Here is a 16,883-nt window from a genome sequence, read left to right on the forward strand (position 1 = left end):
GCAGCTGTGGTAAATAATTACAGCCAAAATGGCCGCCGCACATGCGCAGTAGAGAATTAGTCTCCGGAACATGTCGGGCGTCATGGAGACCTGTGCATGCACAATGCCAGAGCCTACTGCACCGTGGAGAGGAGGGGGGCCACGCAGAGTCTGCACACGGGCCCCCTCCTTTGTTAAAATGCCCCTGCATCAGCTATTTAAGTTGTATCATTTAGCTCCATAAAACACAGGTCTTGATACATACTGATCTTCTTTATACATACAATCATGTAAAGTAGAGCAAGGCGGCACTTGTAGAACCAGTGAGGATGTGTTTGGCAAAGCCCCGAGGGTCATGTTTTGTTTTAGCGTTTAATAATTGTTGAGAAATGTAGACAGTTTGTTGTTGTTGTATAATCTCAGACCGCTACTTATCTCCATTACTAGAAGTGTATGCTAATCACATCTGTGCTCTGTAAGCACGCAGGCAGTGGCCTAATTGCAAGCAAAAACACATTTTGTTTTCATTTGATGACCATGCTTAAAGGCACTGTACACATTTTCATATGGATTACCTCCTGGAGATATCTGTATAGATTATTACATTTATACCACTCAAACACCCATATTACATGCTATGATCTTACACACAGTGGCGTAAATTTGTCCCAGTTGCCCGGAGGCAAGAAAAATATCGGTGACTCCCCCCCCCCCATTATATATGTTTGCTCCTGCATGGCAAGCCTGCAGATTCTAACTATATGAAGCTACTACAAAACCGTTGCAACTAGGCAGATCTATGTAAGGGTCCAGCCACACACTACATAGATCTGCTCAGTCACTCACAATGCTGATTACTTATCTGACAATTAATTTGCAAGTGTCATATGCAGGATTAGAACCCACAACCTATTACACTGGTAGCATGCACCTTACTGATGGAGATATTTGCTCTTGCATAGGAAGTATGCGAATTCTAACTACATGAAGTTACTTGTAATTGTCAGAGAAATAACTTCATATAGTTAGAATTCTCATGCTTCCTTTATAGGGGCATATATCTTCATCAGTAAGGTGTCTGCTTCCAGTGTATCTATAATAAAGAGGGTGTGATTTGTAATGTTTAGTGACTAGTGGGGAAGTCAGCTACGGAAGAGTTACCGGCTGCTGTCATTTAACTTAATTGATTAATGTCGCTGAACACACAGAACAGGAGGAGAAGTGCCCCCCTTCAAAGCAGGAGCCCGGCGGCAGTTGACTCCGTTGCCTCCCAGAGTTCTGCTTACACATTCCATATTAAACCCAGCTCACTTTTCCCTTATTGATTTCCACTGGCCCTTTGCACTTTGTATGTAACAATGTATATTTACTGCATACTTGCCTACCCTCCTGCATTCTGCTGGAGACTCCCTGAAATAGTAGCAATCTCCCTCACTCCCTGAATAGTCCAACAATCTCCCTGATTACACCTTGCTCCAGAGGTTCCCAAACTGTGTGCTGTGGCTCCCTGGGGTGCCTCGGGACACTTGCAGGGGTGCCCTGGATTGGTGGTCCAGGACCAATTCAAATTATTCATGGTCAATATAATAGGCAAAACCAGTGCTGGTGGCTGCCAGTCATAAAATATGTGGCCAAAGAGAAGCAAATCTTGTCCCTCACCACACAACTGACCCTAAGGATGACATATAAACACTATTGGCCTAGGGGTGCCATGAAAAAAATTCTGATATTCTAGGGCACAGTGATTCAAATAAGTTTGGAAACCACTGCCTTACGCCATTAAGTATCTGTTATATATATTTTTTTAGGGTGGGGGATGGGGGGGGGGAATAAATCTAAGATGGATACATTCAGATGGGCTCATCAGTGCCATTTCCCTGCATTGGTTATAAGGCACAATGGGGCAGATGTATTAAGGAGAAGGCATAAGAAGTGATAAACCAGTAATATGTGCAAGATGATAAAGGCACCAGCCAATCAGCTCCAATATGTAAATTAACAGTTAGGATCTGATTGGCTGGTGCCTTTATCACCTTGCACATATCACTGGTTTATCACTTCCTTATGCATTCTCCAGGTTAATACATCTGCCCCAATGATCCCTATGGTTATATGCATTTTAAATAAGGTTTCTCATGGCCACTTACAGTATATGGCCACGAGAAACCTTATTTAAAAACACAATACACATACAAATCCTACTAAATAACAGTGTATTTTCTTCAGAAGTAGATCATACTGACTTTGGAGCTCATTTACATTTGGATGTAAGTAAATTTATGACACGCCACTCAGATGTAGCAGTACACATCCGCACTGATGGGTGTTACTTTCACAGTCAAAAGTAGGCAAGTATGATTTACTGACATTGCCAATGTGATGTGGGAAGGAGTATGTTAGTGACACAGGTCAACATTCAGAATAGGTGGTAGGTACATTTTTGTACTGTTAATCCTTTAGGCCAGTGGTTCTCAAACTATTTTAAATCACAGTGCCCTAAAGCATCAAATTTTTATTCACGGCACCCCTAGGCCAAAAGTTTCTTATTTAGAAATTAAGAAAAAAATATATTAAATTATGCAAATTGTATTTATATGTCATTCTTAGGTTCAATTATGTGATGCGGGACAAGATTTGCTTCTGTATGTCCATATAGTTTATGATTGGCAGCCACCAGCACTGGTTTTGGCTACTACATTGACCATAAATAATTTGAATTGGTGCTGGACCACCTACCCAGGGCATAGGCAAACTAGGCAAATGCCTAGGGCATTTGGAATGCCATGGGGCACAAGCAGATTCTACTGATTAAAATGATATGCGGCATGCCTATATTGTGTGTGTGACTGTAGCTGTATCTGCATATGAAATGCTACATTACAGTGTATTCTTGGAAATCACTGCAACGTAGCATTACATATTGATAAAGCAAAATATTTATCTTATATAATATCCTTTATGAGGTCTAAGAACACTGTACGCTATCTACGTATGAAGTACCGTAAGGGTACGCTCGTTGCGTAACAATCGCTTAGCCGTAGTCGAGACGCTCAAGCGTCACGTTCGCTCACGGCCAAGAGATCACAGGCAGGCACGCTATTGGCTGCTGACTAACGTAATGATTCGCTATAGCGTAGCGGACGCTCGGGACCACGAGGAGATCACCAGCGGCGCTGACGCTCACAATGTTAAACCTTTGTATCTAAACCATAAACAGTGTATTGTGCAGTAAAACCTTAGTGTAATGATAGAGTGTAAATGCAACACAGTATAACCTTATTACCTTTAAAGCTGTTCTAGCGTCACCGACTCTCTGAGAATACTTAACACTATAAGAAATACACAGATACCGTGCTCAGGGTCCAACGCCTAATATATATATTATGAATGATATACTTGCAAAAGAATTAATACAAATACAAATCATACACTACAATATAACATAGACTACCTAACCAGATAACTACACAGGAAATACAATACAATTACTATTTAAGGGAAAATAAGAGAGAAAGAGGAGAAGAGAGAGAGAGAGAGAAATTGGCCCACAATAACAAGAAGATCAATATAGTTGCGGAGAAACACTTACGCACAAGGGGAAACGATCGCATGCGCCTCGATATCCAGCTCCCGATTATCAGCAATGAGAACCGTTGAAGAGAGTGAACTGGATATGGTCGGCCTGCCTATTTATGCCCCACACACAATGCAATTCAATGGTCCCTACAATCTCATTGTTCATTGGACACAGGAATTCGGCTTCGCATTATAACAAAAGGTCATAGGTTGATTCATACAGGTGGGCTGAGACTGCTTCCAACTGTTCAGGTGGGTGGGATACTGGGTTTCCCGCCGCATGACTAAATAAGAACAAATAATAGTAAATGGACATAAACTTCTTATGTCCATAACTATTCGCACGAGCGATTAATCCGCTCCAAACCAACACCGGAATATTGCTATTTAAATACTCTTCCGATGGGTACCAAACACCACTGTATGACCCCTGTTAGACCCTTCGTACAATACAAAGAGGGATCTCTCTGTTCAGAAACATGCTATGTTAACTAAACTTTCAGAATCTATCAAAGGGACCATGATCTACAGAATACATTATATAGTGAAAATATGTAACGATTGAGTCGCACGCTACGATCACATAAACTCTACCGTAAATACGCATACCGTGCGCCTGCGGGTGCCCGCGACTGTGAGTATGCGCACGTACGGGAGAGCGTACGCATGCGCAGCACGGACCTGTGTGAGGTGCAAATATGGTAGTGTGCATAGAGATATTTTTCTGACTTTGACAGTCCACCCTTTGGCAGTCAACAATAACTGCCACCTTCTAAAACATTTCAAAAGGAGAAAAATATATGTCAGGGGTTAATACATTTACATGGTTGGGTAGGGGAGGAGAGGAGAAGGTAGGAAAAGGGTATGACCTAGTGAGATAGCAGAAGCATGTGTGTATGAATCCGTGCTTGGGGGTCATGTATCATCGTGCCGTACGTGTTTTAAATCAAGCTTCGAGGTATTGCGAAGTATACATTTGAATTCCTTCTTATCCCGTGGTACGGGTCTGTGGATGGGCTGTCAAACTTTACCGAGCTCTTTTCGGCTTTGGTTGTAACAAAATGGGGGAGCACATTTTAGTTGATGATACATGAATGGGGGTGATATGTGATTGCTGATATCTGTGCATGTATTCCCTATCGACTATGTGTGTCATTACCTGAGGGTTGTAGAAATGAAGAAAAGACATAATTACGGTAAATGCGGTGGTATTCTATGTCAGGTAAATGTACATTCGTCGATTGAGGTCTTGTTTGGTGTCTGTTGAATGCAGTCTTCTTTGTGCTTTTGCCCATAAGGTGCGAGCAAAAGCTGTCAATGTCCATAGATTTACAAAAGTGTTGGGCTAGCGTAATTTTAAAATTTCTAGGGAAACTGGGGATCCATGGCATAGTTCATCAAAAATCTGTGTATCAGGTTGTCAAAACTTCTTCTTTAATCCCTCTGTTGTCTGTATATCGGCTCATCAAATTCCTCGTCCAAGTGGGTCTTTTTACCTTGGAGGAAACGGAAAAACAGGTGAAAGAAACGGACCGTAGAAATCGCATTTTCATCACATTATTGTTTCTACATTTGGGTCATAAATCAAGTCCATTGGGATTACAGTTTCCTCACTCCTTAAACTCATTACCCTAGTTCGACGATTGCACCTCATTAAAGCCTGACCGCATCTAAATATCAAACCAATCGTTATGATAACACCTAAGATACATAGGAGAAACTTCCCAACATCCATTATGACTCCTTGAGCCCAGTCTCCTAAACCAGAGAACCAATTTCGCGGGTTCAACCATGACACCCAACCAGTCAGCTCATTTCCTACAGCAGCAAGAGTGAGATTGTGTCTCCTGCGAAATTCCCACTTCAGTTGGAGAATATCGTCCATCTTTTGGTCTATGACCTCGACCGGGTTGTCAAAGTCAGAAAAATATCTCTATGCACACTACCATATTTGCACCTCACACAGGTCCGTGCTGCGCATGCGTACGCTCTCCCGTGTGTGCGCATACTCACAGTCGCAGGCACCCGCAGGCGCACGGTATGCGTATTTACGGTAGAGTTTATGTGATCGTAGCGTGCGACTCAATCGTTACATATTTTCAGTAATAATGTATTTTGTAGATCATGGTCCCTTTGATAGATTCTGAAAGTTTAGTTAACATAGCATGTTCCTGAACAGAGAGATCCCTCTTTGTATTGTACGAAGGGTCTAACAGGGGTCATACAGTGGTGTTTGGTACCCATCGGAAGAGTATTTAAATAGCAATATTCCGGTGTTGGTTTGGAGCGGATTAATCGCTCGTGCGAATAGTTATGGACATAAGAAGTTTATGTCCATTTACTATTATTTGTTCTTATTTAGTCATGCGGCGGGAAACTCAGTATCCCACCCACCTGAACAGTTGGAAACAGTCACAGCCCACCTGTATGAATCAACCTATGACCTTTTGTTATAATGCGAAGCCGAATTCCTGTGTCCAATGAACAATGAGATTGTAGGGACCATTGAATTGTATTGTGTGTGGGGCATAAATAGGCAGGCCGACCATATCCAGTTCACTCTCTTCAACGGTTCTCATTGCTGATAATCGGGAGCTGGATATCGAGCCGCATGCGATCGTTTCCCCTTGTGCGTAAGTGTTTCTCCGCAACTATATTGATCTTCTTGTTATTGTGGGCCAATCTCTCTCAAATTCTCTCTCTCTCTCTCCTTCTCTCTCTCTCACTCATTTTCCCTTAAATTGTATTGTATTGTATTTCCTGTGTAGTTATCTGGTTAGGTAGTCTATGTTATATTGTAGTGTATGACTTGTATTGTGTTTAACTCTTTTGCAAGTATAGCATTCATAATATATATTTTAGGCGTTGGACCCTGAGCACGGTATCTGTGTGTTTCTTATAGTATTAAGTATTCTCAGAGCGTCGGTGACGCTCAAACAGCTTTTAAGGTAATAAGGTTATACTGTGTTGCATTTACTCTCTAACATTACACTAAGGTTTTACTGCACAATACACTGTTTATGGTTTAGATACAAAGGTTTAATATAGTGAGCGTCAGCTCCGCTGGTGATCTCCTCGTGGTCCCGAGCGTTCGCTACGCTATAGCGAATCATTACTTTAGTTAACAGCCAATAACGTGCCTGCCTGTGATCTCTTGGCCGTGAGTGAACGTGACGCTTGAGCGTCTCGATCACGGCAAAGCGATTGTTACGCAACTAGCGTACCCTTACGGTACTTCATACGTAGATAGCGTACAGTGTTCTTAGACCTCATAAAGGGTATTATATACGATAAATATTTAGCTTTATCAGGGTCCTCGGTGCTATTCGTAATATATGTGCAACATTTCACGCCGTATTGTGTTGCCAGTGTGACACAATATCCGCCTGTCACTGCTGTGAGGTAATTAAGAACCATTCTATGCTGTACCAGTTCTGTTTTATAAGCCTGAAGTTCTCTTCCAGTATACCTAAACGTGTCATCATACATTTCAGTGATATTATCTAACAAATTGGCGAGCGCAGATATGTATTTATAATTCAACACTCCTCTAGCGGTGCGAGTGATATCTAACGCGATTAGAAACTGAATCCCGGTGGATTCATGGATCATGTCAGAGGCCGGATGCTCTGTTCTTTCTATCAGGTGCCGTTTAACTACGTGCTCGTAATGGGTGTGAGTATAAGGAGTTTGGGCAACACGGTGTATGTCTTTCATTTTGTCATGTGATACAGTCATTACTTCAGGCAGTACTTTTCCAATATAACACAATCCTTCAGAGTTTGGGGCAAGCCACTTATACGCCTTTCTCCCGCATATGAAATATGCATCATCGGGGAGAACATATGGGACGGAGTAGGACATAACCATATTACACACCTTCCATGTGAAATCTCCTAACCCTAATTCTTCCATCTGCTTAGTACACGTATCAGGTTGTACGATATGTGCACAGTATCCTGGTGATACCTCTCCAACTCTCGTAATCCTATTTCCTAAGGTATACCTATACCGGAAAGATTTTCCTCTACTGGCTATGTGGCGTATAAGCTCTGTATCTGTAGGCATTCTATCTGCTCTATGTGAAAAGGTCATGGTTTGATTACTCCATGACACTTCCCAATTTCCCGGCTTTCGGGGATTGGAGATGTTAAAACATAATAGGGACCTATCCACATGGTATTGGTGGAGCTTCAAACTAGGAGGGCTGGAGATATTAAACCTCCTGTCCACCGGTCTCCCACCACTTAACTCAAGTACCTCCCCTAACATTAAAGGAAATGGTACTAGCCCTGATTTGCTATGACCTTGAGGTACTTGAGAGCATACCCAACAATCTGTTTTATTTAACACACTACCCACTAAGGAGTGATAGTCACTCAATGGATGCCGGTCCATATGGATATTAAAACTGGATTGGCATTTCTTTATGCACCCATCCTGAATGACATTGTTACAGAGCCGACAGATACAGTTTTCTTCAGCTAACAATCCTTCACAATTCCTTCTATGGTCAATGCTATCGGATCGTTTTCTGATACTCGCCTTTGCTTGTTGATTATGTTGTTCTTGGAAAACTACGCCTCCATCTCTGTCATCAGAACCCATTCCAGAACCTCTCTCGACCTCCATGGTACTCTCGCCGGAACAGACTGCTCTGGTCAACATCATGGTCAACAGGAAAATCCGGATCACAGTCTCTTGGGGCAAGTCCATCTTGTAGGAGGAAACGGAGAAGAATGAGAAGGGGGAAAAATAATTTGAGGGAGAGGGAATGGGAAGTTGGAGAAAAACAATAAAAGGGAACAGGGGATCGACAACTGCTTTTGGTCTTGTGATTTTCAATGCTCAGGTGCCGCCTCAATCCTCCTGGAACAGACACTCCAGTGATACAACCTCTACCGTCTGTTCCTTATCACGGGGCCTCTCTGGATCAGCAACCTTTTTACAGTGGGACGAATGAACCCAAGTCTCTCTCTCAGCAACCTTCAATGCTGTAGTGCTAGTCAATAAGACCTGGTATGGTCCTTCCCATCTGTCAATAAGGCAACCTGAGCGTAGAAAATTCCGTATCATTACATAATCCCCAGGTTCAATGTCATGACAATTACTATCTGGTAAATCAGGAATCACTAACTTCAGATTATCATTTTGATTCCTTAACTGTTTACTCATGTTAATCAAGTATTTTACAGTCACTTCATTGTTACACTTCAAATCATCCTGAGGGTTAATCATAACATGCGGTTGTCGACCAAACAAGATTTCAAAGGGAGACAGATTAAGAGGGGGCCTGGGAGTGGTTCTGATGCTGTACAGTACAATGGGTAAAGCTTCTGGCCATGTCAATCCTGTCTCTGCCATCACTTTACTCAGTTTATTTTTAATAGTGCTGTTCACTCTTTCCACTTTCGCACTCGCCTGTGGACGGTATGGAGTGTGCAGCTTGCTATCAATTCCCATCAATTTACACATTCCTTGAAAGACATCACCTGTAAAATGGGTACCCCTATCACTTTCGATAATTCTAGGGATACCATATCTACATACAAATTCCTGCACAATTTTCTTAGCAGTAAACATAGCGGTATTTGTGGCCGCTGGAAATGCTTCGACCCAATTTGAGAAAACATCTATACAAACAAGTACATATTTCAAATTTCGACAAGGGGGTAATTGAATAAAGTCAATCTGTATTACCTGGAAAGGGCCGCCGGCAGGTTTGATATGAGATGGTTCTGTAGGTATTGCCTTTCCGATGTTCTTTCTCAGACAGGTAAGGCATGACATTGCCCTTTTACCTGCATGAGATGAAAATCCTGGGGCACACCAATATGCTCTTACCAACTTGCACATCCCTTCCTTGCCCAGATGAGTCAGCCCGTGAGCTGCCTCAGCTAAACATGGAAGGTATGCTCTGGGGGCCACTGGTTTACCGTGTCCATCCGTCCAGAGTCCTGAGGACTCCTGGCCATATCCTTTTGCCTTCCAGACTGCCTTTTCCTGTGTGGAACACAAATTTTGCATCTCACACAACTTCTGTGTGTTGATGGTATTAAATACCATCAGTTGTGTGGTGTCTGTCTGTCTGGGGGTAGCAGCTGCTAATTTAGCAGCTTCGTCTGCTCGGCTGTTACCAAGTGATACTGGGTCTTGGCTATATGTGTGTGCTTTACATTTGATAACAGCCACTCTGTCGGGTTCCTGTATCGCTGTTAGAAGCCTTTTTATGTGAGCTGCATGCGCTACCGGTGTACCAGCTGCCGTCATGAAATTTCTGAGGCGCCATAGGGCTCCGAAATCATGGACTACCCCGAATGCGTATCTAGAATCGGTGTAGATATTGGCTGATTTGCCCTTAGCCAATTCACATGCTCTGGTTAGGGCGACCAGTTCAGCAACCTGGGCTGAGTGAGGTGGGCCTAGCGGTTCCGCTTCTATAGTGCCTTGGTCATCTACGACTGCGTATCCAGTACACAAGTCTCCCGAGTCTGACTGTCTATGACAACTACCGTCCGTGTAGAACGTAAGTTCTACATCTTCCAGTGGGTTGTCACTGATGTCAGGCCTTGCGGTAACATTTTTGGGTCAAATATTCCATACAATCATGTGTGTCTTCCTTTGTATTAAATTCTCCTTCCCCACCACTCTCATCCTCCACCCTTTGTGCCTGTCCAGGCACACCTGGGAGATATGTTGCAGGATTTAATGCACTGCATCTCCTTATGGTGATGTTTACGGGGGCCATTAGTGCCAATTCCCATCTTGTAAACCGTGCTGATGAGACGTGTCTGGTTTGGGCAGAATTTAACAAGGCTGACACTGCATGTGGTGTATGAATTGTGAGGTTGTGACCTAGCACGACGTCTTCGCTTTTCGTTACTAGCAATGCTATCGCAGCAACGCTTCGCAAGCATGTGGGGAGGGATCGCGCTACCGTATCTAGCTGAGCGCTGTAATATGCTACCGGCCTGCTGGCATCACCGTGCTTTTGGGTTAGTACGCCTGCCGCGCAACCAGCACTTTCTGTTCCGTATAGTTCAAAGGGTTTCCCATAGTCTGGCATACCCAATGCTGGTGCCTGCGTTAGGCACTGTTTAAGTCTCTCGAATGCTGTCTCAGACTCGTCTGTATGCGAAATCCGATCAGGTTTGTTTGAGGAGACCATTTCCTGCAAGGGTAACGCTAGAATGGAAAACCCTGGGATCCAGTTACGGCAATACCCACACATTCCTAAAAATGTTCTGATCTGTTGCTGGGTTTGTGGCAGAGTCATGTCTCTAATGGCTTGAATTCTATCAGCGGTCAGGTGTCTCAGTCCTTGTGTTAGACAGTGTCCCAAATATTTTACCTTAGTTTGGCATAATTGCAACTTGTCTTTGGAAACCTTGTGTCCTGTGTCTGAAAGATGAAACAGGAGCTGTTTCGTATCCTTCAGGGATGCTTCCAATGAATCAGAACACAGTAGTAGATCATCCACGTACTGTATTAATACTGATCCACTCACTGGTTGGAAAGACTGTAAACAATCATGCAAAGCCTGAGAAAATATACTTGGGCTATCTATGAATCCTTGTGGTAATCGAGTCCATGTGTATTGGACTCCTCTGTATGTAAATGCAAACAAATATTGACTGTCAGGGTGCAGAGGTACCGAAAAGAAAGCGGAGCAGAGGTCAATAACAGTGAAAAATTTCGCAGTGGGAGGGATTTGCATTAGGATGACAGCTGGATTTGGCACTACGGGGAACTGACTCTCAACTATTTTGTTAATCCCCCTTAGATCCTGCACTAGCCGGTAACCCCTCCCCCCACTCTTTTTCACAGGGAAGATGGGACTATTGGCAGTGCTGGACGTTCTTACCAGAATGCCCTGTTGTAGCAAGCGCTCTATTACGGGATACACTCCTAACTCCACCTCTGGCTTCAGAGGGTACTGTGGGATTTTTGGAGCTATCCTACCATCTTTTACTTGTACAACTACCGGAGCTACGTTTGCCATTAATCCAGTGTCCTGTCCATCTTTAGTCCAAAGTGACTCTGGTATCTGAGATGTCATTTCTTCTACTTGGGAGGGAGTCCTATTTGTCATAATGGTATGTGACATTAATTTTGACGGGGAGTCTAACATGTCTCGCACTTCCTGAGCGTGATTCTCAGGTATGTCCAAGAATACACAGTAAGTCTCTTCCCAGGAGATTAGTCGGTGCCGATGCAGCCAGCAAAAAGGAATGCTTGGTATGTAAAGGCCCTACTGTAATCTCGGTTGGTTTGCTAACAGGGTAGTGCTGGACTACTCCCGTTACCCCTATGGCTGGAATTGTCTTACCAGTGGTTCTCATGCCCACTGTCGAATTTATCACTGATTTGGCCGCCCCTGTGTCTATAAGAAAGTTTAATGATTTACCAGCTACATTGATTGCAATTTCTGGTTCACTTCCAAGGCTTGCAATCAATTTTACTGGCTGCAGATTACAGGTATGGCCACACCCCTATTGGGTATGGTGACCTCCCTGAATCCCGCTGGCAGCAACTACTTGTGATGGAGTTAATTGGGAGCTACCAGAGGCTTGCCAGTCTCTGTTCGGGGGATATCTTTTTGTTTCCCCTGTATGTGGCTCATAACTCCGTTTCTGCGGACCCTGATCCCAATGTCGTGTGTCGTGTCGTTGTCTAGGGGGTTGGTATGAGTTTCGTGAATTCTTCACTCTACAATCTCGTGCCATGTGTCCCTGTTTATGACAAGAATAACAAGTAACCACATTTGACTTACCCACAGGGTTTGGTGATATAAACAAAGGCTGCCTTGTGGTCAGGGCCTGTATACTTACTGCCATTAACTTATCACCTTGTTGTTCCCTGTGTCTGGTGATGTTCCTATCGTGATCAATAGCAGCCTCTCTCAAAGTAGCCACAGACAGACCTCGCCAACATGGTTGTGTGGTCTGTACCCTAGTCTTCAATGACTCTTTTAAACCATCCATCAGTACCGATACTGCTACTTCTCGATGGTTTATGTTTGTTTTAATGTCCTCTATGCCTGTGTATTTTGCCATTTCTGATAATGCTCTGTGAAAATACTCTGCAGCTGTTTCTGACTCCTTCTGTTTAATGGAGAATATTTTGTTCCATTTAACTACGGCTGGGAAATACTCCTTTAACTGTAAACTTATTCTTTTTACATTGTCTTTGTTGTACACTTCTGTAAGAGGTACATCCTGATCTAATCCACAGTCAGCTAAAAATTGAGCTGCGTCGACATTGGAGGGTAAACATGCTCTCAGCAATATCTGCCAGTCTTTATTGTTGGGCTCTACAGTGTTACCTAGGTCTCTGATGTATTTTTGGCTGGCAACTAAGTCTTTTCTAGGGTCAGGGAATTCCGACACTATGGTCCTTAATTCCATTCGGGAAAATGGGCTGTACATGGCAATGTTTCTAACAGGAGTGACTCCTGAAGTGTCTGTTTTCCCATTTGGAACTACTATTACCTTAACAGGATTAACTCTAACAACCTCATTCTGTGTAGATTCTACAGGCTGTGGTGAAATAGTTTCAGCATAGTGTATGGTGCCGTACTTACCCGTTGATACGACCTCACCTATCCCTCCGCTAGGGGCCTTTGTTACTAATCTCGGGGGTGGAGCTGTGCCTACTGTGGTCTCTGCTATGGTGGCTGCTAGAGAGAGCGCTGAAATTGTTGCCGATTCGTCCTCTTGATCACACTCCTGAGGAAAGTTCAAAACAGGGTACAACTTGCACGGGTTAATACTTGCATTGGTTAATTGGTTAACATTATCTTTAACATTTACACAGTTGCTAAGTGTTTGTTTGTTACACCTTAATGCGTCATTCTCCGCAACCAATTTTTCTCCCGATATATATGGTGGCGGTGGGGCCGTGGCTATTAGTTTTCTGATCGAGCCAGATCCCGCCGCCTGAGCCAATCCTCTCTGTATGTCACCCTCCTGTTGCCACAACTGTAAATAATCGTAATGTTTGATTCGTCTCTTTGCTGATTTAATGAGACATATCCTTCTCCTTAAATTCGTTAACACTTCTGTGCTGAAGCTACCTACTCTTGGGAATTTCTCCCCGTCATGTACTGTCATTCTCTCCCATTCATCACATAAAGCTTCTGTGTGACTTCCGTATTTCTCACACATTACGTACCTTGCCGACCCGACTGGTCGGTTCACTGAATCAACCCGAACCGAGGTTGATCGCCCCCTACCTGAACAAGTGGCCCCCATAGTTCGAAGATGTTGCTTTATTCAGCCAACCCTTACGCAAACCAAAATGTTCAAAATAGGCTGACGGTGGCGGTTTACCGAGTACCCCACTCACTCGCCCACGCCGACCAATACGACCTGATCACACTGATATAGTGCTGGCGTACTCGACCCAGGGCCCCTGCGACCTGAACCTCTATTTACTGGAACCTGCGAGGGTGATCCGAAGAACACTTACTCTTTCCAGTAACTATTGGTTGTTGGATAGTTCCTGAGTGAGCAGCGAACCTCCCTTAAAATAAAAAAAATTACACAAATCACGTTAGAATGTACAAATAGCGTTTATGACCTTCGTACACAAATAGTACCGGTCAGGTTTACTAATGTACACAATTACGTGCGGTACAATCGTTCAGCACATAAGCAACTAATCTTATGTACGGAGCGACCAGTGGAATCGAAAATTACGGCTGCGAATTCCTTCAGCCAGAGCTTGTATGGCCTATATGGGTGTTGCACCAACCCTTTCTTGGTGTTGTGCCTGTGGACTGTATAGCGGACTTCCTTGTCTGCTGTACCTAAACCTGCTGGTCTGCTATGACCTCCTGGTCTGTTACAGTATGACCTCCTGGTCTGCTACACTCTAATGCTCAAATTGTATGTTTTAACCAGGGATGCCTCCCTAGCCACCATGTACGTCACTTACACGCATGTACCTCACGAGAACTCGACTTTTCTTGTGGTTCAACCTCAAAAATTGTAAAAACAAACACTCACTCACCACATATACACTTTTGTTTCTATTTCTATTTCTGCGCAGAAATTTTCTTTAGACCAGATGTGTTACCAATTAGGAGAAGGATCTGTTAATTTAAATTTCGAATGTTAAAATAGATTTGCGCGATTTATCGCCTTGCGTTATTTACCGCGTTGCGCTATTTATCGCGTTGAAAAAAAAATTAACACTTGTGATTTGAGCTACGTGGGCGTACCCGTACGCTCCGTTGCGTAATATACGCTGCGTGCGTCGGCCCTTGGGTTGCGTACGCAAGTCTCAGTCCTTTGTTAGAGACACGTGTACGCAAAGCAAAGATCCACCGTAATACAATTTATACGTTTATCAATGTAGATGATCCTTTATCATCTACCACGCACCACACTGACTTCGCCTTGTCTCTCAGGCACAGCTGTGTTTGTCTATACTTTAACTATATTACCTTTTTACTCTTAAACTATAAAATAGCAGCAAATCTCTCTTAGCACGTTTATCAACTATAGAACTGGCAAACAGGAGAGTGATATATGAAAATACACGAATGAAAAGAAATGCAGATATATATGTGTGCGTGCGTGTGTACGCAAGACAGAAAAATAAACAGTTTTAAAAGAGACTAGCGTGTTGTTCTTACCTCCGGTTCCCGGATTCCTTCAGCACCCTTTACTAAGAGAAGCAGACGCTTATCCAAACAGCATTACGAGGAATATGATCTCCCGCCCTTTGCTGCTGGATAATGTCTGCTGAAATTACCTAGTGCAGATATGTGAAGGACAGGACGAGCCCGCAATTGATAAAGCAAAATATTTATCTTATATAATATCCTTTATGAGGTCTAAGAACACTGTACGCTATCTACGTATGAAGTACCGTAAGGGTACGCTCGTTGCGTAACAATCGCTTAGCCGTAGTCGAGACGCTCAAGCGTCACGTTCGCTCACGTCCAAGAGATCACAGGCAGGCACGCTATTGGCTGCTGACTAACGTAATGATTCGCTATAGCGTAGCGGACGCTCGGGACCACGAGGAGATCACCAGCGGCGCTGACGCTCACAATGTTAAACCTTTGTATCTAAACCATAAACAGTGTATTGTGCAGTAAAACCTTAGTGTAATGATAGAGTGTAAATGCAACACAGTATAACCTTATTACCTTTAAAGCTGTTCTAGCGTCACCGACTCTCTGAGAATACTTAACACTATAAGAAATACACAGATACCGTGCTCAGGGTCCAACGCCTAATATATATATTATGAATGATATACTTGCAAAAGAATTAATACAAATACAAATCATACACTACAATATAACATAGACTACCTAACCAGATAACTACACAGGAAATACAATACAATTACTATTTAAGGGAAAATAAGAGAGAAAGAGGAGAAGAGAGAGAGAGAGAGAAATTGGCCCACAATAACAAGAAGATCAATATAGTTGCGGAGAAACACTTACGCACAAGGGGAAACGATCGCATGCGCCTCGATATCCAGCTCCCGATTATCAGCAATGAGAACCGTTGAAGAGAGTGAACTGGATATGGTCGGCCTGCCTATTTATGCCCCACACACAATGCAATTCAATGGTCCCTACAATCTCATTGTTCATTGGACACAGGAATTCGGCTTCGCATTATAACAAAAGGTCATAGGTTGATTCATACAGGTGGGCTGAGACTGCTTCCAACTGTTCAGGTGGGTGGGATACTGGGTTTCCCGCCGCATGACTAAATAAGAACAAATAATAGTAAATGGACATAAACTTCTTATGTCCATAACTATTCGCACGAGCGATTAATCCGCTCCAAACCAACACCGGAATATTGCTATTTAAATACTCTTCCGATGGGTACCAAACACCACTGTATGACCCCTGTTAGACCTTTCGTACAATACAAAGAGGGATCTCTCTGTTCAGGAACATGCTATGTTAACTAAACTTTCAGAATCTATCAAAGGGACCATGATCTACAGAATACATTATATAGTGAAAATATGTAACGATTGAGTCGCACGCTACGATCACATAAACTCTACCGTAAATACGCATACCGTGCGCCTGCGGGTGCCCGCGACTGTGAGTATGCGCACGTACGGGAGAGCGTACGCATGCGCAGCACTGACCTGTGTGAGGTGCAAATATGGTAGTGTGCATAGAGATATTTTTCTGACTTTGACAATATGCAGATACAGCCACAGTGACACACAGAATATAGGCATGCTGCATATCATTTTAATCAGTAGAAGCTGCTTGTACGTTCTAGTCACATACAATGAAAATTAGATGCAGTTTCTGCAAAAAAAGGCACCCAACGTTA

General features: G+C 43.3%; 1 protein-coding gene across 3 annotated transcripts in view; it reads left to right on the forward strand.

Annotated features, from left to right (window-relative positions):
- The window catches only part of RNF130 (ring finger protein 130), a 532,281-nt gene that overhangs the window by 347,987 nt on the left and 167,411 nt on the right, over positions 1-16,883 (forward strand). The window lies entirely within an intron of this gene.

The sequence above is a fragment of the Pseudophryne corroboree genome, chromosome 6 (genome assembly GCF_028390025.1).
Source record: "Pseudophryne corroboree isolate aPseCor3 chromosome 6, aPseCor3.hap2, whole genome shotgun sequence".
NCBI lineage: Eukaryota > Metazoa > Chordata > Amphibia > Anura > Myobatrachidae > Pseudophryne > Pseudophryne corroboree.